Below are 20,868 nucleotides of genomic sequence, written 5' to 3' on the forward strand. Positions count from 1 at the left end.
GATTCAGTTTAGCATCTGCAATTACCAGACGTAATTATGTGTTTGAGTGAAAATGAGATTAATAAGTGCGATTGGCGCTCATTTTATGTTAAGATAGTTATAAATACAGCGATGGATGAATTAGATTCAGTTTAGCATTTGCAATTACAAGGCGTAATTAAGTGCTTGAGTGAAAATGAGCTCCATAAGTGCGATAAGCGTCTGTTTCATGTTGCGAAAGCGGTGAATACAGCGATGGATGAATCAGGGCTTAGTCAGAGCTGGCCCGCCAATGGGGTGGTTTTGAATGTGAAATAGACCTCTTCCACGAGATTTTCCCACAAATCCACCACAATAGTCTATAATATTTATGAATTGACTGAGTTGGCAGGACAAATCTGACATACAGTGGAGTTCTGTTTTCGAATATACCGGCCTGGCCAGCCAGTTTTGAATAATGGAAAGCGCCCTTAGGTTCAGTTTAGCATCTGCAATTACAAGACATAATTAAGTGCTTGAGTGTAAATGAGCTTGACGAGTGCAATAAGTGTCTATTTTATCTTCTGATGGCGTAGCTACAGCGAGAAATGACTCAGAATTCGCGTTAGCATACGTAATAACCACCGGCGTAATTAGACAAGTGCTTCAGAGCAGATAAACTCCACAAGTACGACATATTAAAGTGCAGTAGTCAACCATACTCAGCTTCGAACTCAGATGACTGCAAACTTTAATTATTATTTTTATTATGAACTTCAAAGTCCATGTCAAAATAAAACGACTATAAACGATCAATATCTCTAGTGTTTCAATAAAAATGGTACCTGAGCGAAATACTACCTTAGCATTAATTTCTATTTGTTTCGAGGCAGCTGCCTTGGCGATATGACTCGGAGAGCTGCGTTGCACTTACTCGCTTTCAGATCATGTAAACCTACAAGCGGTATACTACAATCATATTACTCACGAATTGATAGCTTTTATGTGTTACTATCATGTCTTAACGGTACAACTGTACAATGTTCAAATCCGGTTTTTCACTTGGTTTGAGTTCATTGTTTTTTATTTTATTTACGTGCAAGAGTCTAAACGCGAATAGTGAAACGTTAATCTATAAAAAAATATGAATCAAATTTTAGATTTTTCCTGTAAGCAATATATCAAAAGGGTTGGCATAAAAGTTCTAATATGTCAAACAAAGATCGGGAAAGATTATATATTTTTGTGTACCGAGGTCCACACTCGCAACTTGATTTACTCACCGAATTTGCGATTTCTATCGCGAGTTCCCGCTCATGCGAATAACTTCACCGATTTCCTTCACTTCTATTCAATTCTCGATGCCTTCCTAGCTTGTTGCGGTCTTCTTTCACAACATACAGACAGCGTACAGCAAGACACTTCAAGACAAACATAGATGGATGCACCTGTCAGACGCAATCATTTCTTGCGGGTAAATTAAATATATTGAATTATACAAACCCATGCATGTAAATATAACTCCATTGTTTTCCGTTATAATCTATGCTGCAAACTTGACAGTCTCCTTTAATGCGGCAATCCTTTTCATACTGCTAAGGAAGGGGGGGGGGGGGCTTCGCATCAAATTTGAGACAATTCAAATTTTATCTTGCATGTAACTACGATAAATTTCACGCTGTTTTTGTTTGATGTGTGGATGTGTGGATAAGCTTAAGCGAAGTCTGGGCCGAGACATCTTCGAAAACCGCGCGGAGCTCTAAGAAAAATGCAATGGATGAGACTGCAAAGACAGCGGTGGAAATTTGCTTAAGTACCAAGTCAAATGCTATGAGAAGAAGTGATGTTGAGCTAAATATTTGTGAGCATATTTAACTTTGCCCAAATGTTTCCAACCGTGAAGTATTTTGGTGTCGTTTAAAGATGCTCAATTTCGCAGCATGTCTCCGTCAATATGGAGTCATGGAACTGTAAGTGATACGAATAATTGACAGATTAAGGCGGAAGTAAATAGTTCATTTACTACGTTTTTTCATTTCTTAGAACTTTTCCTTCGTCAGTTGTCAGGTTAATATGTTTAACTTAAATAACGAACAGAACTTTGAATACAAACCGGCTAAAAATAAATAATATAAATAAATTGTACATGTATATGCAAATATTTAATATGAGTAAAAATCGCAGGGTTATCAATTATATTTTGTTTTGACTAGAATGATCAAATAGACCAATTCCTGATTAAAGCAGAGTATGTTGCATAATAATAAACTACTTCCAAAACAAACTAATTATTTTGCCAATGGATTTGAAACTTACTTCCTGCCAGGCTCAAATTCAAATTTCTAAAAAACATAAATTTGCAAATTCCTAGAAAAGAGTATTTAAGTCTTAATTAATACAGAGTCACTTTAGTTTTACGATAAAAATGGTTGTCAAAAGAGCGCCTGATAAAAAACAAAAAAAATAAATGACATAAACCTAACGGTATATCTAAAAGTTAAAAAAAATGTAAAAATATAAAAAAAATAAGATCTTATCTAAAATGACATCTGTACAAAATACGAAAATTCAAAAATTATATGTTATTAAGAAAGCGATTATAAATTTGGCATTTTTGCGACTCCTGTGCGTAGTTCCGGCAGACGTAACAGATAAGTCTACCTTGTCCGTCTTAGTGCAACATCTCTTTTGAAAGTGAAATAGTTATAAAAAAAAATTGCGGCTAGTACCACTCTACTACTGTTCAAGACGAATATTTCACTAAATCAGAACAAACATTTATTCACAAAATTGATTCGTAAATCGAATCAATCGCTCCCTTAGAGTTAATCGAGATCCCGTGTTTCAAGTTATTTCTTAAACTACTTTCATTGCACCGAACAATTATTTAATTTTCTCGAACAGCACATTTCATTACCATTCGAAAGCGAAGCGAGATTTCATATCGATGCCATTTTGCCATTTTTCTTTTGACTTTAAGCATTCGACCTAGAAGTATTTATATCGTGCCGCAACCTTTGCGTCCCCAATTAAAGGTGGTTCGTATTTCCTTGAAGCTATACATAGTATCTGCTCTACTTTCTACAACGTTGAATGGGAATTTTTACCTCCGAGTCATTTTCTCTAATCTCATTTCGGCCCCGTGGCTTCTAACCGCAATGGCAAAATAAACCATCTAAATGCATTGTTCACACGACACATCTCCACCAGCCAGAAGGTTAATCCCTTGAATAACCCTTAAAAAAAACTCTTACAGTGAAACCTCAAGTCAGATAATTTGTTTTAATTTTAATCCTAGTGTGTGACCTTTCAAACGAAAGCTGCGGTCGAAGCAGTGCTCCCATGTTGATGTTTTTTTCTTTCTTTCGCTGAGGCTTATCAAAAATGTACGTTAAAGAAAAGTGGCTATATTATCTTAATTTATTTAATGAATCTCCGTTAGAGGCACTCTAATAAAGATGTTGCATTGCTTTTTCTAAAACCGCGCGCTAAATGTTTTAATAACCCCATATCAGTGGTCCTAACCAAAGCAGCCGATCACTAGTTAAAAGCACCGCCTTAAGAACTAATGTAATATTTACAGTGATTAAAATTATTTGATAAAAGTTGACACTTGAATAAAAAGACGCGACAATTTTGTCCACCGCATGAAATCAGATCGGCAAGATCAGTTTTTCACATGTAGAGTAACGAATAAATTTCCCAAAACTTTGTTGCCTCTCAAAAACAAACTTTTGCAGAATAAAATTGATAATAATATTGACAAGCTTGAAAAGTACATCTGTTATACATTGTCGAGTATTTATGTGGTATTAAGGCCGATACACACGAAGGGTTTTGCTACCGGGATACATAAGCCGCAGGGGCACGCTGCTGGAGCAAAGCTCCTTCGTGTGTACCAATGATTTCATGCGTATAATTCATCCTCGGGAGTAGAATTTCCGCAAAATGCTCCACAGTATTAACCCGGTTAAATATTTTGGAGAAAGATCCTGGGACAAATTGAGCAAACTTTAAAATGCTCCAGTGTGTGTACTGTACGAGGGATTGCTTCTGGGGCATGCTCCAAAGCAAAACCCCTCGTGTGTATTGGCCTTTAGCCTTATTTGGTAGAAGTGCTGCAATAATCCAAGAAACACGCACCTAAATTCGCAATTTAGCCAATCAGAGGTCTTGTCCACTTCCTGCGATATCAAGTATCGCCGGATTTTTGGCCGAATTTGGGTACGGTAAATACCAAATCGTAACGTTTTAGTACGCTTCGGCGGCACAACAGACTCGTTCGGTCTCCCAGCGGCATTATTAATATTGGCTCGACCAAAATTTGCCTGAACCCCGCCGAAACGTGCAAAAGGTTACGATTGGGGCTGTATATTCAGAGGTTAAACGGTCTGGGTTTCTTTTCCGTTCCTGCGTCGTTCTAATACAACTCGCCACATTAAAACAAAAAGAAAGAGAGACCAATGTTCATAATTTACTAGCTGTACGTACAGATAACAACCATTATAAGCAGACTGCTAAGCATACTGGAAAACAAAAGGTAAACTTTCACATTAGACATCCATGTTATGGTCAATTGACAGCTGTCAAAACAAGATATCTGCTGACCAGTATCACATAACCACATCGCATGACCACATCTCAGGTGAAGAAATTATCGAGGCCACGTGTTTTTTGGATTGATTGACTCTCCATTGTGGTCAGTGAATTCAGATTTAAATAAAGGGCAAAGTAAATAACTTAGGCTTGGCCAAATCCATTTAAGCTTTCAATATGGTGAGTTATAATGCTAGGTTGCTGAAAAAAATAGAAAGGGCAAATAAAAAAATGCAAAAGCAGCTGCATCTAAGGGGTGGAAGGCAGCTGGGTGGAGAAATTTTCAAAACTGTCGTCAATATGACAAACTCATATTGCAAACGCACGAAATCTTTTTGAACTTCTCTTGAATGTGTGTTATGATTAAAAGATAAAAGCAGAAAAAACAGATTAACTAACACATATTACTTAAGTTGTAATGTCCGCGTTTGAAGAATTTTGTAGGACATTTTAAATTCGTAATGAGAAATTGCCAACACGTATGACAGAATTTTGGAGAACTTTCTCTTAATTAAAAAGCACTCCAAATTTGCAAGTGGCTGTCATGACTATTTAACCCCTTATTTCTCTTTGCTCGAAGGAACAAATTGCTTAAGAGTAACTTTCTTGAGTGTATGTGTTTATAACAAAGGATTAAATTAGTATTTGTAAGGATTTTAAATTTGAACATTGTGAAAGCAAACAGAGTAAATGAAGCAGAATTATTTTTCTTAGGTCATTACAATATGCCTTAAGCATACCGCCCTAAAAAAATTGTTCATCAATAAATAAATGATTAAACTAGCTCTAAAAAAATTCCGCGAAGGCAATTCCCTTTGTTCTTACAAAACGCCTTGGCCTAATCCTTGCTCTGAAGTATTACTCTACAATATGCTTCTTAAAATTCGATACTGGATGATAGTTAGTGGCATTTCTGTCCACTATAATGCGACTCCAGTATTCAATTATTAACTTTAAATTCGATTTTGTGCCACAAATGCGGCGCTTGAATTTGTAAATTTGACAAAAATCGACTAAATTTTGACTCGAGCTTTTGAATTGCCTTATCACACTTTTATTCGGTTGCGAAAGCGATTCAAACTTGCATTTGATACACCTTTTACGATTTCTACAAGAACTATGGATTGTTTCAACTCAGAAATCGACATGCATGCAGTTATCCTGACAGTATACTAAATGTAACTTAAGTGCAACCCATCGAAAATTGACAAACACACCCGCCGCTGAAATAGTGAGATAAAATGACTCAACGACATAAATGTATGGTTTGAATCAGTTCTTAAAGAATTAAAAAGGTAAAACGACCAAATATACTTGCCTTCAAAATTTTCAATAGTCTTCACCCGACTTCTGAAGTTGTACCAGCCAAAATAATTCTCGTATCTTCTTCAACTGATGTTATTTAATCACTGAGCTTGGCTTTCATTGGCTCACATGGGTTAACCACTGCTAGGGATGCCCAGCAGATGACTAATTGTTTTAATCGGGACGGAGACACCTGACAAACGAGCCTGTTTCACATTAACCTTGGCCTACTAACAGCACAGGATGGCCTGGGGAAGACAAAGGAGAAATGTCACATATTTATATCATGAAAAATACAGCCAATTCGTTTTAAAGTTTGTCTCGCGACCTGAACTGAACTGGCGTCAACAAAAGTCGAAAACGGTCAAAGAAAACTGCTGTCGGAAACGATTAAAGTATTTACCCATTCGAGGTTCTATAGATTGCTTATCTTTCCTTTCGCCCCTTATCAACTGTCATTCTTGATCTTGGTAATTTATTTTTTTTTCGCGTTGTTCATGTCAGAATGTATCGACAGCAAATCAATCGCTTATAAACCGGAATTTACTTGTGGTTAGTACAAGCCAATAACTGACAAAATGAACAAAGAAAAAGAAAAGAAAAGAATGATTTTTCCGAAAGGCAAAACGCCAAAAGAAGGCTATAAATTACAGCTTAAACAGCCCCCTTCATCTTCACGTAAATCAAATTCAGAATCGCCCTTGTTTTGACATTTTCTTCAGGTATATTTGAATAAATTTTAAATCAACTGCTTTTAATTTGTATTTTTGTTTTATTTTAGAAGCGGTAAATTAATCCGTCTGTTTTACTTGTGATTCAAGCGTTTACATGAATCGCCGGTACGACTGGTTTCCCAAGCCTTTTATTGATAATTCGTCTTTCTTACAGAATTCGTGTGGCCTAATTCTGTGAAGCATGTTGTTTATTTAAATTATATCATGTGCATAAACATCTATTTTTCAGCGACAACCAAAGTTGTTCATGAGGGGAAATAAGTTGGAGTCTTGACCCTGAGAAATCAAAACAATGCGCAGATGCTGCGCTGCAAATAAAAATTACAAAAAAATATATAAAACCAAAATACCCGAGAAGAGGCGCAATGAAGCCTTGTTTCGCACTCAAAACAAGTTCTGTAACAGTTTTCACTAATTTTTCTCATTTTCGTTGTTAATTCGTTGTTGCAGAATAAAGCTAGTCTCATAATCTTGCCCGATCCATATTGGCTCAGATTTTCGTACATACTGTTGTAGCTACACTTCACGATGAGTGGGGCATAATTTCTCGCAAATGATCTTATTTTAAATAAACAAATACCCGATGTTTTGCCTTATTTAAAGTACTACTTCACTGAAAAATGATTAAGATAGACAGAAAAAAATATGGAAGGAAAAACAAGCAATTGTAGGAGAACACAAATTGTTAAATGTTTCGCATTTGTATTCCAAAACTAATATTTGGCCTACGATTTGTTGTTATTGCCCTCCGCTATAAAATAGCAAAACATGATCTGCTATCAGCATTGAATATTGAGATTTTTTAGCTTGCATTTCAGCAGAATGTACTAATATTTGACCAGTATTATAATAGGGTAGATATATTATTTTCAAATGGAACGTTTTTATGTGGCTTAAAACATAACTTTAAAAAACTTGTGGCCCCCCTAGGTACTTTGAATTCCCGCTCACATCTCGTTATCAAAAGAGACCTGCTCAAACTCAGATTCCTTAATTTGATGCCCATGGGTTTAAATTTTAATTTGTGATGTAAACTTTACTTTTTTCATTACAAGGAAACAGATCACTGGATATGAATGTTGACCATACTCTGCGACCTCATCAATTGTTTACGGATAATGTCCAGTGTTGCTCGCATCCGGTTTCTAGCCTTGTGATAAATTCTACCGATTTCGCGCATTTGTTGTTTTTACAATACACTCTCTTGGTGGGTTCTCGAAAGAAATCCAACATGGATTTTACCCACACCGAGGAAATCTATCAGGCGAGGAGGTAGAAATGATAATTTTGTTTTTAAAAATTACCATCAGAATAAAACCCACATCTCAGCAGATACTAAAATCTTGGATGACACTGAATACAGCATTTGCTCAGCGAACCACAGACGTTAAGAAAAAACTTAAAACTTACGTTTTGATACTGACTTTTACCTGCGCAACTAGAAATTCTTCGCGAGATGAATTGAGTCGAAAAAACTTCGAATCCTTGACTGCATTTTTCCATGTCTTTTACATGTCCCTTTGGGATTGTGACCTTTCACTATTCGAAGCAATAATTCACTGAGATGAAATTTTACCCCACTTGGATAATATATATGAAACGCCACGGGACTGTCTAACTTACGTAAACTCATAAATCTTTCAAGCTTTTTGGCCAATGTTATCGGTTTTCTCATTCGGTGCTGGAGATCTTTTATTACGAACGCATGTATAGCTCAAGAGAATGCACTTACGATTTTTCCCAAAGGATAATTCATTGTTTCTCACATACAAATAAAAACTTTATAAAGAAGAGAAGGCCCGAGCAATACTCTCTTTTCCGAAAGTGTCTTTTTTCTGCAAGAACGAAAGAAATTATATCAATTTTTTACCACTGACTGGGAGAGCTTTATAAACTGAATTATGAACTTTGAGGTCAAGATTATTATCCTAGTAAACAAAACAAATGAAACCACAACAAAATTGTTTTAAAAATAAACTGTTATTAAATATACCCAAACAGCAGACAAAACTAAGATGAAGAAACAACTGAACTGAGTTTGTTGTTTATAATTTTGTTTTGTTTAGCTCTGCATGAAAAAGGATAATTTTTCCACAGATAAAAATATCCCCGCAAACAGAATGAGGTTACTTCCAGAAATATACTCTGAGAAAGATATTTGACCACTGAATGGGAGAGCTTTATAAACTGAAATATGAGATTTTTATCCCAGTAACCAAAAGAAATGCAACCACAACAAAATTGTTATAAAAATAAACTGTTATAAAAAAAAACCCAAACAGCAGACAAAACTCAATATAAATGCTCAGTGGAAGTAACAACTTTAAATGAGTTTGTTGTTTGATCGTTTGTTTAAAATTTTGTTTTAAGCTCTGCATGAAAAATGATCATTTTTCCACAGATAATATTATCTCCAAACAGAATGATGTTTTACTTCCAGAAATACCGAAATACCCCCTGGCACTCTGAGAAATATATTTGACAACTGACTGGGAGAGCTTTATAAACTGAAATATGAACTTTGCGGTCAAGATTATTAATACAGTAACAAAAAGAAATGCAACCACAACAAAATCGTTATAAATAAATACTGATATTAAATATACCCAAACAGCAGACAAAACTCAATATAAATACTCAGTTGAAGTAATTGCAACTGAGTTTGTTGTTAAATCAGTTTGTTTATAATTTTGTTCTAATTAGCTCTACATGAAAAAGTATAATCTTGCCACAGATAAAAATATCCCTCCAAAGAGAATGAGGTTACTTCCAGAAATATACTCTGAGAAATATATTTGACCACTGACTGGGAGAGCTTTGTAAACTGAAATATGAACTTTGCGGTCACGATAATTATCCCAGTGGTAACCAAAAGAAATATAACCACAGCAAAATTGTTATAAAAATATATTGTTATTAAATATACCCAAACTATTATTAAATATACCTTAACAGCAGACAAAACTCAATATAAATACTTAGTTGAAGTAACAATTGCAACTGAGTTTGTTGTTTAATCGGTTTGTTTTTTTAGTTTTGTTTTTAGCTCTGTATGAAAAAGGATAATTTTTCCACAGAAAAAATATCCCTGCAAACAGAATGAGGTTACTTCCAGAAATATACTCTGAGAAATATATTTGACCACTGAATGGGAGAACTTTTTAAACTGGAATATGAACTTTGAGGTCAAGATTATTATTATTCCAGTAACCAAAAAACATGCAACCACAGCAAAATCGTTATAAATAAATACTGTTATTAAACATACCCAAACAGTAGACAAAACCCAATATAAAGCTCAGTTGAAGTAACAATTGCAACCGAGTTTGTTGTTTAATCGTTTTGTTTTTAATTTTGTTTTTATTTTAGCTCAGCATGAACAAGGATAATTTTCCCACAGATAAAAATATCCCTCCAAACAGAATGAGGTTTTACTTCCAGAAATACCGAAATACCCCCTGGCACTCTGAGAAATATATTTGACTACTGACTGAGAGCCTTATAAACTGAAATATGAACTTTGAGGTCAGGATTATTAATACAGTGACGAAAAGAAATGCAACCACAACAAAATTGTTATAAAAATATACTGTTATTAAATATACTCAAACAGCAGACAAAACTCAATATAAATGCTCAGTTGAAGTTTGTTTTATTATTTTTTTTAAAAAAAATTAGCTCTGCATGAAAAAAAGATAATTCTTCCACAGATAAAAAAAATTTTTCCAAACAGAATGAGGTTACTCCCAGAAATATATTCTGAGAAATATATTTGACCACTCCTGACTAGGAGAGCTTTATGAACTGAAATATGAACTTTGAGGTCAAGATTATTTTCCCAGTATTTAAAAGAAATGCAACCACAACAAAAGCATAATAAAAATATACTGGTATTTTAAAAATATACCCAAACAGCAGACAAAACTCAATATAAATACTCAGTTGAAGTAACAATTGCAACTAAGGTTGTTGTTTTCTTTTATTCTTTTCTTTTCTTCAATGTAGACGGATGAGTTATTACCATTTTGTAAATCTATATTCTTTTCTTCTTCATTTTCTTCTTCACCTCCCGCCTCGAATAGCTACGCTAATTGCGGAAGGTGAAAATATTGCACATATTATGATTGTGTGAAATAAAGTTTGTTGTTGTTTAAACGGTTTGTTTATACTTTTGTTTTTAGCTCTGCATTAAAAAGGACAATTTTTCAACAGACAACAATATCCATCCAAACAGAAAGAGGTTTAACGATGGCGACGCGGAAGACAACGCCTGGTGCAAGATGAATTTATATTTTACTTGAGAATCTCGCTATTATCCAAATGTATTCAGTGTACCTATTGGTTTAGGAGCAAGCTGGAGCTAAATATGTCAGAAAGCGTTCATCATATCAAATAGAAATTCCAAAATTTAGCCCACGTCGTTCGCGCTCTATAACATACGCAGAACATGGTCATTTGGCGTTGTTGTGTTGCAGAGAACGGCCGAGTTATGTACCAGGATATAAAACGCACGTACAGGGCTTTTATTTTAATTTGCTCATTAAACCTTTTGTTTGGTGACGTTCTCGTTCACGTTGCCGTCGCGGTTTCCTAACGCGCCCTAAAGCAACGTCGACAACGACTCCGAAGACAGTGTCGATAAAAAGTGAATTTATAGCTTTAGTCTTATATGAATCTAGAATTTTCCTCAGGTAAAGATTGAAGACAGCGTTTAATTCCAAAAAAGAAACTTGAAAACCGAGTCGCCGTTGAATTTGGCCATTTCTCGTTGTTGTTTAGCAAAGGATGGAAAAGAAATGTATAAAGAGATTTATAAAGAGATTTATAAAGAGATTTATAAAGAGATTTATAACGCACGTGCAGAGCTATTGCAATCTGTGTTAAATATTTTTCTTGTCGACATCCCTAATAGCAAGCCAACACTTTAAATTCTATTTAACGTATTTCGGACTTAACAAGCAGGTGCTTACGTAATATCACAACATTTCAAGACAAACAGGAAAAAAGGAATTCATTTCAGTGATCGTAAAAAGGCAGTATCAGTTCTCAGGAAATGTATTTGGACAAAATATATTTTAAAATATTCTCAAATGGCACTCTGTATGGTATTAACCACCATTAGAACATACATATTATCTGAAATGCAAACGGTGAAATTGTGATTTATTTTGTAATATATTTACCATTGTTGTGACCACTATGATAAGAAGAAGTTGTAAATTTATTTTACAATGTAAATGCGCACCTTTCGATAACTTCTGCGATAAAGAAATCACAAAATGCATTCAATAAGAAATACTGAAAGCAGTAACTTTTATGTGTGTTAGGTCTTCGTCGTAAACATAACCAGCTTGGAATACCTTAGTGGCTATCATAAATATATCTTGGCATCAAACTTCGATCATACGTCTTTAGCTATAGGAGTCCATTAAGTGATACGCAAAGCAAGAAGACTTTTGAGACTGGAAAATCGAATGAAGTTTGATGAAACAGTGAAGCCCTGAATAAGCTAAAGCCTGGTTTTCACTAGCGACGCAAGCACAAGCACAATCACGCAAAAAGGACAAATTTTGACCCTTGTGCTTGTGCTTGCCGCAAACACAAGCACAAGCATCAAAATGCAATCCGCTTGTGCTTTTTTCACGGTAAAATAAGACCTGTCATCCATGCGCTTGTGCTTGCGTCGCTACTGAAAACCAGGCTAAAGAAATTTAGTCTCAGAAAACACCGAATCGTCAATTTCAGTATTCAAATCTTTCCGACTTAAAAGTAAAGAAAAGTTTTTTCAATAACAAACTTTTGAGTTGGTGGTTGTTTATTAATATGACGTGCTCCGCTTAAAACTTAACCAGTCATTCCGTATCATCAATCTTGATAACAACTTACCTACAGAAAAAGGCTTGACTTTGGAGAACTAGAAACGTTGGCACTTTTTACTTAAAAACATCAGCACTCTACTTAGAAACATCAGTACCACAATGTTTTCATCGCTACGTGTCTTTTGGCGTCCAACCCCGACTTTCCGTTGTAGTTTTCAATATACGTCCTCGTTTTAAACTTCCTGGGAGGATTTTTGTAGACTTTAAATTGAGCGGCACGAAGTCGATCGATCAAAACAGCACAGCTCGTCATAATTATACGTCGAACGCCCTGATCTTTGTAAATTTACCTGAGGGGAACTTGACAGGCCATCGATAAAATTCCGTCTGTGTTTTACAAGAAGCAATTTTAACTCCAAACCTGAGCAAAACTCCACAAAAACGAAGTTAGTTTTATGTGATGTTTTTTTTCGTGCTAGGCAAACGCCAATGAAGTGGATGACTTATCGCTATTTGATGATTAAAAACAAAAACAAATTCGAGAAAATAACATCGAATGATTCTTTGAGAAATCAAGTTTATTGAAAGCACGGAAAAACTAAACAATCCAACAACAATAAACTGACGGATATAAACTTCATCCCATATAGGGTCGTTTAGGGTAGGCGGAAAAGAAATTATCAAAACAACACTCGTATAATCACCTCTTCGATTACACTTTAATTTGAGAAGGCACGCCTACTTTATACGGTATTTACCCCATGCACGTATTCCATGACAATAAATAAGTAGCAATCAAAAACTAGCCTGGTCTCAGATTAATTGTTTTTAGCCATACTAAAAATACACCTATTATTTTGTTATCAACCAACAAAAACTAAAACATAACAGAGAATTACTCGTTCACATTTCAAAGCTTGCATGCATGAAAACAACAAGTCATAAATACACTTTGTTGGCTGAGGTCATGACTTAATTATTGCAAACGTTCTGCAAAAAAAATTCTCGTCGCCACGAACAAACTTGTAAACACGTTGCTTTTAACATAATCCATGTAAGGTAAAATTCCAATTATTTGCTGATAACTGGAATTTGTGAGCCAATCGGAAAGCTAGAAATGCAATAACTTAGGTCGCGAATTGACTAAAAATAGTTCTTTTTAAGATACAAAATTGCTATCAAATCCAAGAAAGAAACCACAAAATATCCGATAAAAATTAATAGAAAAACACCAATTTGGTAGAAATAAATAGAAAAGATACAAAGATGGTTAATATTTGGGAAGACTGAGTGGGATTACAAGCGACAAAATTGAAAAAAAATCAAGCTCATTTCTTAAAGATGTGCTATCCGTGCACGTAGGTCCCAAAAAAATTTATAAACCCTGTGTGTTATTCATATATAACTTCAATGTTTACTCGAATCATTTACTTTATCTTATTTTAAATATGAACTAAAAATTTATTCACAAACAGAACGAAAAGAAAACGAATTTCATCAAAGACAGTGTAGGCATGCCAAAAAGGTGAAGTAAATAAAACGTAGTTTTATCCTAACTTTTGAAAAAATCTATTGAAATAATAATTTTTTTAAAAAAGACAACAAACCAATGTCAACATTATAGCTAGTAGAGCGTTTACATTATGGTTTAAACGGCAAACACTTTGTTTTGCCTACATACCAGAATAAATATATCGCCCACTTCAGTATTGTGGTATCAAACAAAATTCCAATAAATTGAACTATTTCAGTTTATATTTTAACAATCAAGGAAAACAAACTGAAAAAGAAAAAAATCATTCGTTTGCCAGCCGGACAATAAAATCTTACCTTTTGCTCTGTTCCGCATTCACAGTCCTTCTCTTATTTGAAGGCACTAGCGATAGCTCTCTCGCAGAGGAAACTTTACCGCATTCTGGGGAAAGATGATGGAAAACGGCATTACATACGTTAGCGTGCTGGGTAAACAGAATTAATAATTTACGCATTTTGGGTCAAAACATGGATTTTAATAGTTTCCTTATTTGAGTCAAATAAATATAGTTTTATTCGGAAGGGCTTTATTGCACTCTCCACCTTCTTCGAGAAAGAAAACATTTCAGTTAAGAAGAGAGCGAAGTGATTTTCGCTTTGAAAAACTCGAGTTTCGTCATATATTTTACCATAACCTTGACCTGGAATAGATTAATTTCTGGCCACCGACCGGGTCAGTTGATAGAAACTAACATAAAGTTTATCTAAACCGCCCACAAAAGTAGCCACAACATCCGTTATTAAGACTACAAAAAAACAAAACTCAAAATTGCTTTTCGCTGTGCTAGTAGAAGTGTCAATTATTTTGAGGCACATAAAATAAATTTGAATCGTAACGCAATAAAATGACAACATCATTCAGAATTTCGAATGGAAACTCCCGCGGGAGAAGTTAATTTCCTTAACTTGTTTGTTCCTATAACTCACAAGGATGTCGTTTAGCGTCATAGATAAATATAAATAGAAAGATCCACTAATGTGTTTAGCTCACTGGATGTCATCTTCAAAACGCTTATTTTGTTTTTGCTTGGTCGTGCGCCATCGTTCTGTTTTGACAAAACCGGCACGAGGACAGCTATGACTTCATTCGATCGGAATGCGAGCAAAATTACAGGAATTCATGCTGGAAAAGAAATAATGGTAAACCGGATAGCGATAAGCGTTGTTCTTCCATAACATATTTTCTGTTTTCATGTACTTCTTTTACCGAACCTGAATCGAGTCAATCGTTTTAATCAAAGACAGTGAAAATTTTACACCTTAATAAACATCCACTATCTGCAATATAATTTTTAATTGTAAACAAAAGCATTGGAGGGTTAATTCAAGTGAAGAAGAGCGTCTGTTGTTACACGAATTTAAAAATTATCAGCTCTTTTTAGCGTATAAATAATAAAATAGAATGGCCCACCTTAGTTCCTTTAAAAAAGATTGCCTGCTCCGTGTATCAGTAGCTTCGCTGAATTTCTCACTTCTGTAGTATCTTGCGCGCTTTGAATAAAGGAGTTCTTTTTCCGCTCTCATAAAAGTGTCTGATTAATTTATGACAAGCTAATGTTGTTGTTTTTATACAATCATTCAAAAAGCTAACAAAACAAATGTCTATTTTGAAGTAATAATGCCTTTCAGGTTACTGCGCGCGGAAGGAATAGCGAAGCGCACGAGTGACGTCACGACTCAGACAAGACTCAGACAAACAAACCGAAATGGCGAACGATTTTCCTAAAACACTTTCTAAAACAGCCAGTGTTCCTAAAACACTTTAAGAAACGAAATCTTCGCATAGATTCCCTCTATTCCTCTCAGAACACGCTGATGTTTTCTGAGCCTCGTGGGGGTTATATTTATTTGCATTCTATTTTAAGACCTCGCGCGCATCGCCATTAGAAGTCGTCCGTACTCAGGGAAATTTTTATAAAGTCATTACAATAACTCAGCACGCAATCTTTTCGGTACCTTTCATTTTTTCAAACTGCATAAACAGAAATTAAGTTTGTTTAGTTTAGAGAACATTCATGTTCTGTGATTTAAAAGTAAAATGGTTTAAAACAACATGGGAAATATCCATAAAAATTGGAAGAGTTCAAGTGTGGTACAAGTTTAGATATTTGCATCACGTTTTAATTTAAGGAGGCTGAACAGAGTTTTTAATGCCTGTGCCGTATTTGCCAATTTTCTAAAAAAAGACGTTGATCCCTGGGTCCCCAAAATGGCAAGATATGAGTTAAAAGAATAGACTTTGGTATTTTTTATTGTAACGATGGCATTGTTTTTTGGTTGCCGTGGTAACATGACTGGATATAAACATGCTTTTAAAATCGGCTTTTATATATTTGCAGAAAACTTAGTCATTAGATTTTCCTCTATCACTTGCCTGGAACACGCTGGCATGTTTTAAAAACACTATTCAAATGATACTTTATTTATCGTTTCTAAACTTAAAATAACAAGCCCTTTTTTTTATATTGCGAATAGATATTTTAGAATAAATATTAACGCTATAAAACATGACGTTTCGGCGACGACATGTCACCATTATCAAATGCAAATTTTACAAGGTACAGAACGATATTTATAGAAAAGAAAGTGTAAAACTAAATTACAATAAATAAGTAAAAAGAAACCATCCCTGAACACTCAAAAGGACTCAATTCCAGCGAAACTGTTTACTTAGTTATGCACATTTTTATGTTTACCACGCCTCATTTATTGTAATTTAGGTTCACACTTTCTTTTCTATAAATATCGTTCTGTACCTTGTAAAATTTGCATTTGATAATGGTGACATGTCGTCGCCGAAACGTCATGTTTTTATAGCGTTAATATTTATTCTAAAATATCTATTCGCAATATAAAAAAAAGGGCTTGTTATTTTAAGTTTAGAAACGATAAATACAGTCGAACCTCACCTCAGACATCTCTATAATACGCACACCTCCCTTTTACGGACAGTTCACTTGATTAAAAAATGATCAAAATTCATTAAACTCTTCCTCTTCCTAATACGGCCACTCTTCCCTGCCCCTTCCGTATAAGCGGAGCTACATCGCGCGAAGCGCGTCAGTGGAGCACCATTGGTAAGGAAATTTGGTAAACCCATGAAGCCGAGAGGGGGCCGGGAGGAAAATGCCATCTTTTCATATCCCAACGAACGTTAAGATTAACGTCGGCTTGTATCTTTGATATTGGGCATCCATGTTATGGTCAATTGACAGCTGTCAAAACAAGGTATCCGCTGACTAGTATCACATGACCATATCGCGGGCTCAGGTGTAAAGCTCATCGAGGTCATGTGTTTTTTGAAGCTGACTGCTGAACAGGTTAAAGTTTTTCATTGAATTGTGGTCTCAGATCATTTTTTGTCTAGGGTAATGACAGGATTTTGTAAGCGCAATTTTTTTTTATTGGAGTTGATGATTTATTTCGGCAATGGATCTTTCTTGAATAAATTCAATAACAGTATTTTTACAAAATTTAAGAACCAGAAAATATTAGGTGTGGACCTCCGCTTTTAAGCTTGGCTAAATCTATATATTAAAGAGTTTGGACCGTATTCAAGGAGTTATTTGCAATGTACTTAAAGTACATGTATTCGGGCTCTTGTCAGTCCAGAAAAATGCAACATCACATTTATAATGTCCAAAGATCTAAACTTCTTTTGAACAAACAACAGACTTTTTAAAACGTCGCGTTGTTAAAACTTCATACTGAGGTAATGTGTGCCAAAAAGAACGCCAAAAAGTACAGACCTATTGTATTTATGATTTCTCTCGTGGTAAAACTATGGTGCCAAAAGAGACTGTTCGCAGTCAATATGTTGAGTTACAGTAGAATTAATAAAATCAATAATTACGTTACATAGTATACTTACCAAGTGAAGGGGTGAGATGAAATGTAAAGGAAACCTTCGCAAAGTGTTTGTACTTGACTTCAACTGTGTTCGAGTGAAAACGTGATTAGCACGGAATATATATATATATATATGCCAACTGATATGATATCCTCAGGTCCCTCAAGGCAAAGTAATTTTATACAATTACACTCTCTCGTAACTTGTATTGATAAAGAAGGTAGCATAATTGCTAACACCTGATATGTTTATAACACAGTAAAATGATGCTTGATATTTTTGGACATTTTGTGTCATCTTTCATTACTTTTCATTTTTTTTTTTTTACTTCTTCCTGCAAGACGAAATTCCATATTTTATGCTATCAATCGCTTTCTTTCGAAACATATCTCATCAAGTCAACAAATCATTCAGTAAATGCCAAAGAATCAATTTGAAATGCCATGCAATTTTCAAACTTTTAACAATGTTTACAAAAATACTTAGTACGTAGGTTATGCCTTTGGCATTTTTTCTTCATATTTATAGTAATGTACCGACGGAACAATGGTTGAAAAAACTGTTCGTGTTAAATTCTATCAACATTTTTATCATCGAAACTTCATGTATTTGAAGGAAAAATGCAAAACTTAAAAAACGCTCTAGGCTTCATATCACAAGAAAGTTTAATTGAGGAACTCTTTATCCTGTTTTCATAGTAATTGGACTTACATACAGTTACTTCCTGAAAACTATGTTATAATTTAAGGTATCAGTTTACCCCAAATGACTATCTTGTGTTGAGTCTGTTTTACCGCCGTAGAGTTAACACTGAAAACCTCAACAAAATGCTTATTTTCTGAAAGTTTTATGAATCATTAATTACAAAGATGTACTAATACGAAGCAAGAAAATATATTTTATTCAGAACAAAGCGATCGATTTCCGTAAGTATATATCTGTTCATAAATCGAGTTCCGTTCTGCTCGGAAATGAACGAGAAGAAAACGATCAACATCGTGCCAGGAAGTAATCATTTTGATTACTTGCTGTTTTAAAACATGCGATAAAACGTTCATCCACTTTACAAGGATACTTAAAACTTTTGAAAAATAAAAACATGGTATTTTAACAAAATTATCTGGCAACGTTCCAGCCAAATTTCATCGAAAGAGGTTTAAAAACTCGGTTCATACCAAAAACCTTAACTCTTCCTTCCGGTGGGAGCTCTTAGTTTTGCAACACAAGAGAAAACGTCTTTTGAGGCGTTCTTCCGGTACGGCAGTACACATAACAAGTGAAAGTAATTACTCGTAGATCGATAAAGTGGAGCCCTGTCTTTCTTCGCACGGCATTCAGTGGCAGGGAGAGCAAAAAGCTGTCTTCCCAATACTGGTGTTTAGAAGTTATTAAAACAAGATTTGGTGCCTTTAGTTGCCATTTAACAAGTTTAAGCCCAGCCTTCCTGATAAAATCTTGTCACGAGCGCATCGCCCTTGGGCGAAGCCTCTATCTTTAATTGAATAAATTATAATTTTCCCCTTTCTCTTGATCTTACTCGAAAACGCAGACATAATCTCTATGTACTGAGATTTTTTAACAAACAAAGTTAAATAGGCTTTAAACTTTTGCGAAATACAGTACAAGGTTGAATGGAAAAACAGGTCGCGCTCATGTTGCTGTTGACGGCTCTCGTCTTCGTATCAAAGTATCATAAGTTCTCTAAAAGCACAACTGTAAATAAATGTTAACATAAGTTGCTATAAACTATTTTGAAAATATCGCGGCTGTCGTGTTTACTTGCCTTCGGTTTAACCTTATTTTCCCTTGATTCAACAAAACACAGAACTTCAGCGAACGCCAGGACAAGAGGTCAGCAGTACACTTCAAACAATTACATATTAATCAGCAGTCAAGGCGATGATACTGTTGTCACAATATCGGCAGTAAAAGAAACACTTTACGTGGGTGGCTCCTTTTTTGTTGCAACGTGAGAAGAAATTTACTTTAATTTACGACTTCCAATCTTGTTTTCAATGATATTCTGTAACTTTAAATCGTTAGTAAACCTTAGTTTCTTGTGACCGTTTCTATGTTTTTTGTACGAAACACGCTTTCATGTCGGCAGACAGTCTAATTTTGTGACCGTTATATATACACGTGTAATAAACATAAACAAGCTTTGCAACTTCCCTCTTCTCCTCACTACACAATACAAAACAAAACTTCTTGTATTTACCGTTCTTGGCTGCTGCCTACAGAGAAAGTTTTCGCTTGGTCTTGAAATTAAATAAAACCTGTTAAAAAACCGAGCCGCAATTCAACTGGTCGTGTTGCACCCAAAACACAAACTCTTCAATTTGACTACCGTCCGCTTTCCATCTTAGCGTGGACAAGCGATGAAAAACATGTTTTAATTGGATATTAAACGTTGCATGTTTGGTTTTCAAACTTCAAAGCTAAGTTTAAAGGTGCGCCAGACACCGTTTCGCACTAGCGACCATGAATTTGAACTGGTTATACTGAAATGAATGTTATTCTGAGGCCACAACTACACATACATACATACATACATACATACTTTATTTAACGTGGAAAAAGTACACACTTAGCTGTTAGCTAGTTTACAGGTGCTCCACGATTAAAAGTTTAGTATTTACAAAAGTATTTACATCAAAACAAAGGGTATAAAAGTATTACATCAGACTATTTTAAAATGGTTAAAAAAAAAAAAAAAAAAAAAACAAACAAACAAACAAACAAACAAACAAACAACAACACCATCTAGCTAAATTAAGATTCCTAAAAAATATATATATATAAATATAAAAATCCTATCTAAAAGCGATAAAATATAATTATTAAACATTGAAATCAGTTTGTCTAATCTTTTTCAAAAAGTCCTTTGAGCCTGCCATGGAACGAATATCACGAGGTAGCATGTTCCAGTGCTTTGCTGCAGCATAACGCCACGACTTAAGACCATATCTGGTAGTGTTCACTTTAGGTATGGAAAGATTAAAATTACCGCGAAGATTGTACGCTGTTCTCTTTTCAGTTATAAGATTTTTGAAGCTGGATGGTGCCCTGCCTT

General features: G+C 34.8%; 1 protein-coding gene across 2 annotated transcripts in view; it reads right to left on the bottom strand.

Annotated features, from left to right (window-relative positions):
* Nucleotides 1-17,900, bottom strand: part of LOC144642603 (octopamine receptor beta-2R-like) — a 41,241-nt gene extending 23,341 nt beyond the window's left edge. Inside the window, exons 1-4 of one of the 2 annotated variants that reach the window (XM_078501610.1) lie at nucleotides 17,817-17,900; nucleotides 14,243-14,327; nucleotides 5,873-6,107; nucleotides 1,242-1,379 (exon numbers count right to left, since the gene is read on the bottom strand). The gene's annotated coding sequence lies outside the window, so the exon portion shown is untranslated. Of the gene's footprint in view, nucleotides 1-1,241; nucleotides 1,380-5,872; nucleotides 6,108-12,479; nucleotides 12,511-14,242; nucleotides 14,328-17,816 lie in introns of those variants that run through there. The other variant, XM_078501612.1, reaches the window with a different exon arrangement.
* Between the last annotated feature and the right edge of the window lie 2,968 nt (nucleotides 17,901-20,868).

This window comes from Oculina patagonica, chromosome 2, assembly GCF_052425735.1.
Source record: "Oculina patagonica isolate OP01 chromosome 2, crgOcupat, whole genome shotgun sequence".
NCBI classification, from domain to species: Eukaryota; Metazoa; Cnidaria; class Anthozoa; order Scleractinia; family Oculinidae; genus Oculina; species Oculina patagonica.